Source organism: Convolutriloba macropyga, chromosome 4, assembly GCF_964194025.1.
Source record: "Convolutriloba macropyga chromosome 4, txConMacr16.3, whole genome shotgun sequence".
Taxonomy (NCBI): domain Eukaryota; kingdom Metazoa; phylum Xenacoelomorpha; order Acoela; family Convolutidae; genus Convolutriloba; species Convolutriloba macropyga.
Genome location: NC_134471.1, coordinates 57262494 through 57271170, shown reverse-complemented (window position 1 = coordinate 57271170; position 8677 = coordinate 57262494).

Sequence of the window (8677 nt, the reverse complement as noted above, 5' to 3'; positions counted from 1 at the left end):
CTTTTCACAATTAGCCGTACCTAACATTGCCATAGACTCCAATAACTACCAAATTTGCCTCAGAGTGGTGCTAGTGATAGTTCCAGCCCAATTCACCCCAATTTATTGAATCCCTTTTAATTAAACACCGTATGTGTTTACCCCTCAGCCATTTTGAGCGAAGTTTGAAGCAATTTTTGAAAACGCGTATGTCTTTTTTAAGCAAAACTTTTGCTTGATCGTTTTCGCGCTTCTCTTCTAGAATATTCTGTGACTTCTTTAATGAATTTTTCACGCTTGCTCTTCATTTTTGAGTGATCCCAGTTGCTCTCATTCAGAAATTAAGTTTGTTGCTAATATAAAAGTGATTGTTAGCCCTTAAGTAACAACTGGATTGTAGCTTAGTTGTTAAGACGCTGACTGCTATCCTGGAGGTCGCCGTTTCAAACCACTATCGGGAGCGATATTTTTCACCCACATAAATGTCTTAGCTGCACTCATAAGTTATATGCCCCCACCTATACTTAGAGAGCGTTCGTCCGACGTTGGTCGGTTTGTGTATATCTATTTCGGCGTCGAAAGCTAAATTTGAAAGGACTTAGATAATACAAATACAAAACTACTGGCTTTCAATGTGGCCTCAAAACTGCTTGCTTTTCTTTGAAATGTCAATAATGATGAGACGGTTTTTCTTAACTTGATGCCTTTGATCCAAAAACAATATTTGACAAGTCTGACCTCTTTTATGTTGCTTTTTTTTCTGAATTGAAAAGGTTGAATGATCTCTTGGTCTTGAAGACGGAGAAACTGGTTGTTCCAAAATGAAACAATCTAAGCTAGTTTTAAGAAGCGACTTTACGTGTAAGCATAAATCGGCCGATCATAACTAAATTTGGCCATGTGTTTGACAGAAAATTTATTGAAATCCAGATTGAAGTGCTGCCAATTGGGATTAACGCTACGGAACGAATTTCTAAGAGTCGTGATAAAAGCTTCGACCTTCGGCAAGGAGGAGGGCACCTAGAAAGTAATGACAAACTAGCAACACCACTAAAATGAATATAAATTTCGTACTTGTAAACCTTCAACTTATGAACCCTTTCTATAAGGCTCTGATACAATTTGTTCTTGGGGTATTTTTGTTCAGCCGAAGCATTCAAGAGTTTCAATTTTTGTACGAAAAATTTTAGCAAATCTGTCAGAAGTTTTCAAACTCCGTGGTTGAGTTAACAAAGCTTGTATTCCGTAGCGCCATAGTGAGCAGCATTTGTTGTTCTGAAAATTCCTCTTTGGCTGCCTCTCTCTGTTTCCAGACACTCGGAAGTAATATAGGAGGATGGTTCAACAGCAGACATATGATTTGATTTAATTGATATTTTAGACAAAGCTCGTCTACTTTTTCAATAGAGCTATTTAATTGCTGCTGATCTTCTACATGAGTTCTCTTCGAATACAACATAAGATTTTTCTAGTTCCTCCGGTTTTTCGAAAGAGCTGCAATGTTTTAGGGGTCAGATCTTCACGGTTAACTTTGGTTACTGGTACGGCTACTGAATGCGCTAAATTTTCACTCAAATTTTTGATCTTCTTTGGCTTTTCGATTTGCAGGTTCTCTATTTAAAGCATGTGCTTGTGTTCACCAGTTACGCGGATAAGGTGGCTCATCTTTCAAAAATGCGGGTGCTTGTTACTTGTAGCTTTGAATTTTCGAGAATTTTCAGGCAGCAATGTTTTTATTAACTCTTGTTAATTTCATGACTCAGTCGGTTTTGATCATTGTGGTTTGCAGATGCAATAAAACAAGAATTGTTCTGGAATTCGTTTTCAGTTTTCAATTACCTTTGATTGACCTATTAAAGACAACATGAGACAGTTTATTCGCTAATGGTTTTAATGTTGGTTCAAGTAAATGAGTCATTTTCCTGAAAATAATGGGATAATTAGAATTGACCTAGACAGTTATCCTTAGTTATAGGAGGCTTAAAATGGGGATGAAACAATGTATAGGTTATCTTCTTGCTGGGTTAATTGATATAGGGGTTTAAAAATTGGGATTGTTACTGGGGATAATTAATTTAGTGAAAAGGGATGAAAAACGGGCCACCCTTGTAACTAGTGGTAGTTTCCTTTGGGACTCAATTTTTATCGCAATATACGCGGTATGAAGGAAGCAAGGCGGAATTTAGTTGAGAAACTTACGAAAGGAAAAATAGCACAATCTATTAAAGCCGTAGCTGAGAAAGGTTTAAAATCTTTATTATTAAAGCCATTGGGCTACAAAGGGCAGTTAAGAATAACTACAATTTTTGAACTATTGAACAATTATATCATTTATATTTCAACTAATAACAAGAGAAAATTAGCGGATGTTACACAAATAGTTGTCCATTGCAATAAAAAAGAGCTCCATAAAAGGTCTATTCATAGCCAAATAAGAAAAACATCATAATGAGTAAGTGGATGAATTATAGAGTCGTAGTTAGTGTTTTCGGGGTAGGCAAATCCTTCACTATTATACCTTGCATTAATTTTCTGCATTTTAAAATTTTTGGCATGTGGCCTGGATTTGGCAATCTCCACTAATGGCACATGCAGTGTATCAATTTTTGGTTGTTTTTAAAATTTTCTCGATTTTCCTGAAAGAGTAGAACATGAGGAATAGCTAATATCTGTCAATGAATCAGCTACAATTACTTATTTTGCAATGGTACTCTGGGATTTTGATCGCCAATTAGGACTGTGCGGACTGTGAATTTGTGATGAGCGACGATTCTTTAGACGGAAGTGTTTATGATTTCAGATTTTATTATTAAAGCCATTGGGCTACAAAGGGCAGTTAAGAATAACTACAATTTTTGAACTATTGAACAATTATATCATTTATATTTCAACTAATAACAAGAGAAAATTAGCGGATGTTACACAAATAGTTGTCCATTGCAATAAAAAAGAGCTCCATAAAAGGTCTATTCATAGCCAAATAAGAAAAACATCATAATGAGTAAGTGGATGAATTATAGAGTCGTAGTTAGTGTTTTCGGGGTAGGCAAATCCTTCACTATTATACCTTGCATTAATTTTCTGCATTTTAAAATTTTTGGCATGTGGCCTGGATTTGGCAATCTCCACTAATGGCACATGCAGTGTATCAATTTTTGGTTGTTTTTAAAATTTTCTCGATTTTCCTGAAAGAGTAGAACATGAGGAATAGCTAATATCTGTCAATGAATCAGCTACAAATACTTATTTTGCAATGGTACTCTTGGGATTGTGATCGCCAATTAGGACTGTGCGGACTGTGAATTTGTGATGAGCGACGATTCTTTAGACGGAACAGTGTTTATGATTTCAGATTTTAAAAGTTCTGTAAATTCATTGTTTTTTGTTTTTCCCCCAAGAAACTTTCTAGTCCAAGAGTGTAGGTGTCCCGTTCGTTGTTTAGGTCTGCTATGATAAAAACTGATAGGGCACGTTTAAATTTGTTTTTCGAACTCATTTCAATCTAGGATTTGTAGTACTGTATTTTTTAAACTTTTCCTTCAGTTGAATTCAGTACTGCAGTCCCCAATTATTATTCGGGCTTCCTCGATGCAGGTTGTTTGGGCGCTTTTTCCTGCGCAAATTTCTCGTCCAAAGCGTTGATTAATGGTTAAAGTTCTGACTTCAACTTGTTGGATCCTTGCTGTGTGCTCAAGATGTGTGGCTGTCGTTGAAGTTCTTTGGAGTAATTCACCTGGCGTTAGTCTGTTATGTTTTCTAGACTTGATATAAAAGGAACGTTCAGTGTATCAGTTATTGTTGCTTATAGAACTATAATATATAGTGCGTAATTATTGACAATTAGTTGGGCCTTCTTTTGATGCCTTTCATGCCTACTTTTTCTTTTATCATTTTACTATTTTCCTCAACACTCCACTGATTTAAAAAGAAAACGTCTGTCAGATTAAAAACATTCACTATTGTGCTGCGCGTAATTTGGTTTCAGTGGTTTACTTTGCTTCAAGTCGGAGACAACACTTCGGTATTATTTTTCTCCTTCTTTTTTAATCTTATCTGTTCTTTTTTTTCTCGTCAATCTTTTTTCAACATCGCAGCAGGATTATTTAAAAACAAAGCCAGCGATCTAAGCCCCAGCTACAATTGCATCAAACGGAGAGTTAATTTGAATGAAAGGCTGAATTTCTGAAGCATCGTATATGACACTTAGCGCGGTCCGCTAATACAACATCAGAACTGGGCGCTTCGGTTCGAAACCGTTCAAATCATTTTGTCGATCTCCATTTGAAATTAGCGACGACTTGAACATTGAAAGAAAAAAGCTGCAGCTACATAAGTCAACGTAGTGCAGTGAAGTATCACCTAGAAGAAAGTGAACATCAACACGAGTGTGTTCGAGTCCCACCCACGCCCATCAAACTTTTAATATTTTTCCATTCGATTTTTTTAAAAATTTTTTTATCGTACTTACCTGAAGGAATTATCACACGCCTGTCGCACAATTTCCACGACGCTAGCCAAGAAAACCATCCATTAGCATTTGCATGCGTCAAGTTCAGCCAGCAGAAGTCCTCCATGGTACTTGAAATGGCTGAGTACATCTGAGACAGAGGAAGTCTTTTATTAAAGTTAGAGGGAACATTTAGTCTTAACAAGAACTTCTCAAACTCAATTTTATAAACGCACTCTTCTTACTCTGTATATAACTTCTTTCACCTCTGGTTGTACATAAATTGTATTGTACATTTACGTAAACCTCCAGAGTGATAAAGTATATTATTTGCCGTATTATTGCTCCTGATTTATCGAAGTGCGCGTATAAGTCACAAGTTTTTTTTTCAGAAAATATGCTATGGACTAATTTGGTTTTAATAATATATTTAGTAATTGGTTTTAATTAAAACCTAAAACCAATTATCTTATACATAGGAAACCTCTTTCCTCAATGCATACTGGTTGTAGTAAATAGTAAGTATGAAGTACTGCATAAAAAGGCTCTTCGTTGTTAAAGCAACTGGGCTTACTGAAACTTGTGATCTGTGCACAATTTCACGAGTGGTAATCGGGACGAACGGAAAATGTATTAAAAAAATTTCAATAGTGACACTTCCAAGAAATTTTAATGGGTTTTTTGGTCTCACTGAATTTCAGCGTGATAAGTTTTAATTTTTCAACTCAGAGGGGTCTCTCCCTCCACTTCGTGTCGATAGATAAGCAGCTATGCCACTGTCAGGTTTGGGGTGCCTCATCTTTTGGTTACCGGAATGTGATGGTAGCGCGTGTAAAAATATCCGACGGATGCAGGATGAAACATTTGATCATTGAAATGTACATAGTGATTGGTGTTTCAGTATTTTTTCACCAAATTAAACAAATTAACAGTTGGTTCAGGACCCCTATGTTGTAAGATTCAAGGAACCAAATTTGTCAGCTATCAAACGTTTAACTCAACTCTTTGTGATCTTGAGATTTGTTAAGTGTTCCTAGAAAGTGAACTAGAAAGGTGTTCCTATGGTTACAATGTTCATATTCTTGGTCGCCTTATGGTACCTATCTTTTGTTTCGTGTTACTTTTGGCTTGTCTCCAAGATTATGGTTTTTTTGTTTTTCTAGGTGTTTAGGTTCGCAAGCGTCTGGCATTCTGAGAAGATGGGAAATTGTAAAGCTTCTGAAGACTTTGAATAGAACTAATTTGCCCAAAATTCAGTTTTACCATCAATGGATAATTCGTGCGATGCGTTTCATCTTCTTACTTTTTAATGTACATGGTTAACCAATCCTATTTGAGTTCATTCTAATAAGAGAGAGAGAGTGAGAGTATCTTTAAGTGGTTTTTCGTCTGAGTTTTCATGCTCGATCCTGAGCGAGCTATTTTTCCTATTTTTACTGTCTGGCCTTATTTTTATCAATCTACATCTCTGCTGTTTACCCTTACCCTATGTATTTGGCAATGGTTTAACAGAATTGTTTGTTAACTCTGGAATTAACAGCAATTAATTGAACGCTTCACGACTTTTTTCATCAACAGAGATCATCGGATCAGCCCGCAATGGGCAACGTAAAAACGCAAAATATGACTAGGTTGAAATATGAACGCAAAATGTGAATGAAAGTTACGAATACGTAAAATATAAGTTCAATGAAATGTTAAGTCATGTAATATAGCAACTGAACCTGAGGTTAGTTAAGTTACACCAATTTTTAGGCATTTTTATGTTCTTAATCGGCTTTAACTTTGCTACACCGTGAAGCATCTTTCAATATTTGGAACAACAAAATTGGAAATTATTTATTGACTCATGCACAAATCATTACTTAAATTCCCGATCGGGAACCAAGTGCAGAATATCTAATTGGTTTTAACAATAAAGTCGGTGCTAAATCGTCACAACAATTACAATTGAAAGCACAACATCGATCAATGTGTAATTTTTGTATATATTGCTGTACCTTGATTAATAGCAGATGTATTTTTGTGTACTGTATTTAGTCTATATATAGACACAGAATCTCTCCAGTTCACAAGGATTAACGCAGACAACGAACAGCTAATTCTCTATTTATAGAGGGGAAACTGTATTCCCGTGGGAACTGTATTATGTTGTTTGTTTGTTTGTTTGTCTTTTATCAGAATGCTCTTCTGCAACAGCCATACGACACTTTCCCCATTACCCACTTTTGCATGGACTTCAGGCAGGTTACTTCTGCAATTGGACGCGCTATATGCTTTTTCAGCCTGATTTCAGTGCAAACATTTAATGATGTTAATTTTTGTACAGAATTCGAATGTGTTTCAACAATATCGGCGTAAAAAGCATTGGAACCCAAAAAGGGCCTAGCAAATTCCGTTGTCAAGTTTAAATAAAACTAGTTCAATTTAGTTATGAGCGTTCATTCCTTTTAAATGGGTTGAGAAAATTTAAAGAGTGCAGTAAAGTTTAACTTGCCAAATAATAGAAGTGCAGCGTTTACTTTGTTTGTTTTGTGTTGATTTCATGCAGGAAAAGAACTGTCTACATTATAGTGGTTATTTTCCGTCTGGGAAGAAAAAACTGCTGCTAATTAAGCTGTCGCTTTGGTGTTTTTCATTGCGTCAAATCATGCAGCAATTTCAGCAATGATAATGGCTGATCAGTGCACATGCAATAATATGTAGAAAATTAGATGTCAAATAAGGTTCAATTGCGTAATGAGCTTACTTCAAAGTGTTTGTCGCCAAAATTTATAGAATGAATATTAAAAGATGTAAATTAATATAAATTAAATTCCGTTGCTTAGTTTAAATTGAATTTAAATTGTCATATCTCTTAAAGTTACATTTAATTTAAGTATTTTTCATACCCGTTTCTATTTAGGGATTTAGTCATTGCGGAGAGGGAGTATAAGTTGGGTGAGTGCACGTATCATATCTGCAATAAGGGCGTTGGATCTAGGTTTGTGAGGCGGTGGGCCAGGAAGGGGTAAAGTGAGCATATTTTTGGGCAAAGATTGCCTCATCGACACGAATGCAAATGAAAAGGAAAGAAAAGAAGAAGCGAAAGAGAGTCGTGCATCGAACGCATAAGTTGTTGTGCATCAGAACGATTAACCCTGCTTCAGTACAATAGCTCTCGTTTTTGTTATACAGTGGGTTCTTAATTGTTCTAAAACGAAGTTTGTAGCAATTATATTAGTCCTGTGGGCTTTTTTGCGATTTTTAGCTTGACCGATTTTTTGTCTGACCCATTTGACTTTTCGTCCTCAAAAACAGGATAAACTGTAAAGCCCGCAGGGCATCTTGTGACTGACCAGATCTTCTAGAGTCTTACGCCCTACTGGTCTCTAAGTATGCGATACAGCAGAACTGTTTTAAAGAGACAATTTCATGGTGTGTGAAGGGCGGTTCTTAATCTCAAAAGTTTGACCCCCTCAGTCAGCCCAACCCGCCTCGCCGCCATCAGACCCCCCACCCTCCCTCAACACTCGCATTGTCCACCCTCCTCCACCTATTGATTTGAACCCATCTCTCATCTAGCCTGCGCAACCCTGCCCACCATCGCTTGACCCCCCCCCCACACACACACACACACACACCTGTCACACTCCCCTAATTCTAGCACCCCTAGGCAATTTTGAGAGCAATTCGCGGGACGTTAGTCAATTGTTTTTCAAGTGCAATTGCAATTTTTTGTACTACCAACTTTTCGTCTGATCCTTTTTTTTCGACTGACCCTTTGAGTTATCGTTCGCAAAAATAATAAGCAGGTTTCTCTTGTAGTTTTTTGGTTTACTAGTCTGTAAGAACGCGATTCACCGAAACTGTTCATGAAACATAAATTCAGGGTATGAAGGGCGGTCCTTAATGTTTGATCGCTCCTCACTTCACCCCTCCCCACTTCATCCTCATTCCGCTCGTCTCCCCGCGCGCTCGGCCCACTCACTCCATCCCACGCACCTCAGTAAAGCTAAGGTAACCTCCTGAAGCCGCAGCCAGTTACCGACAAAGCCAACTGCTTCCAAGTTGTTTGAGAGAAATTCGCCCGAAGTTAGTCGGTTGTGTTTATTATCAGATCTAGTGGTAATATTCACGTTTTTTTTTGTTTTAGTACATAAAAGGTCTACGGAATTCTATCAGAGAAATAAATTAATAAATTTCCAACATAGCAATAGTGTTCGATGAAAATAGGTTGATTGAGTGGACGACTTTCAGCTAACATTCTGA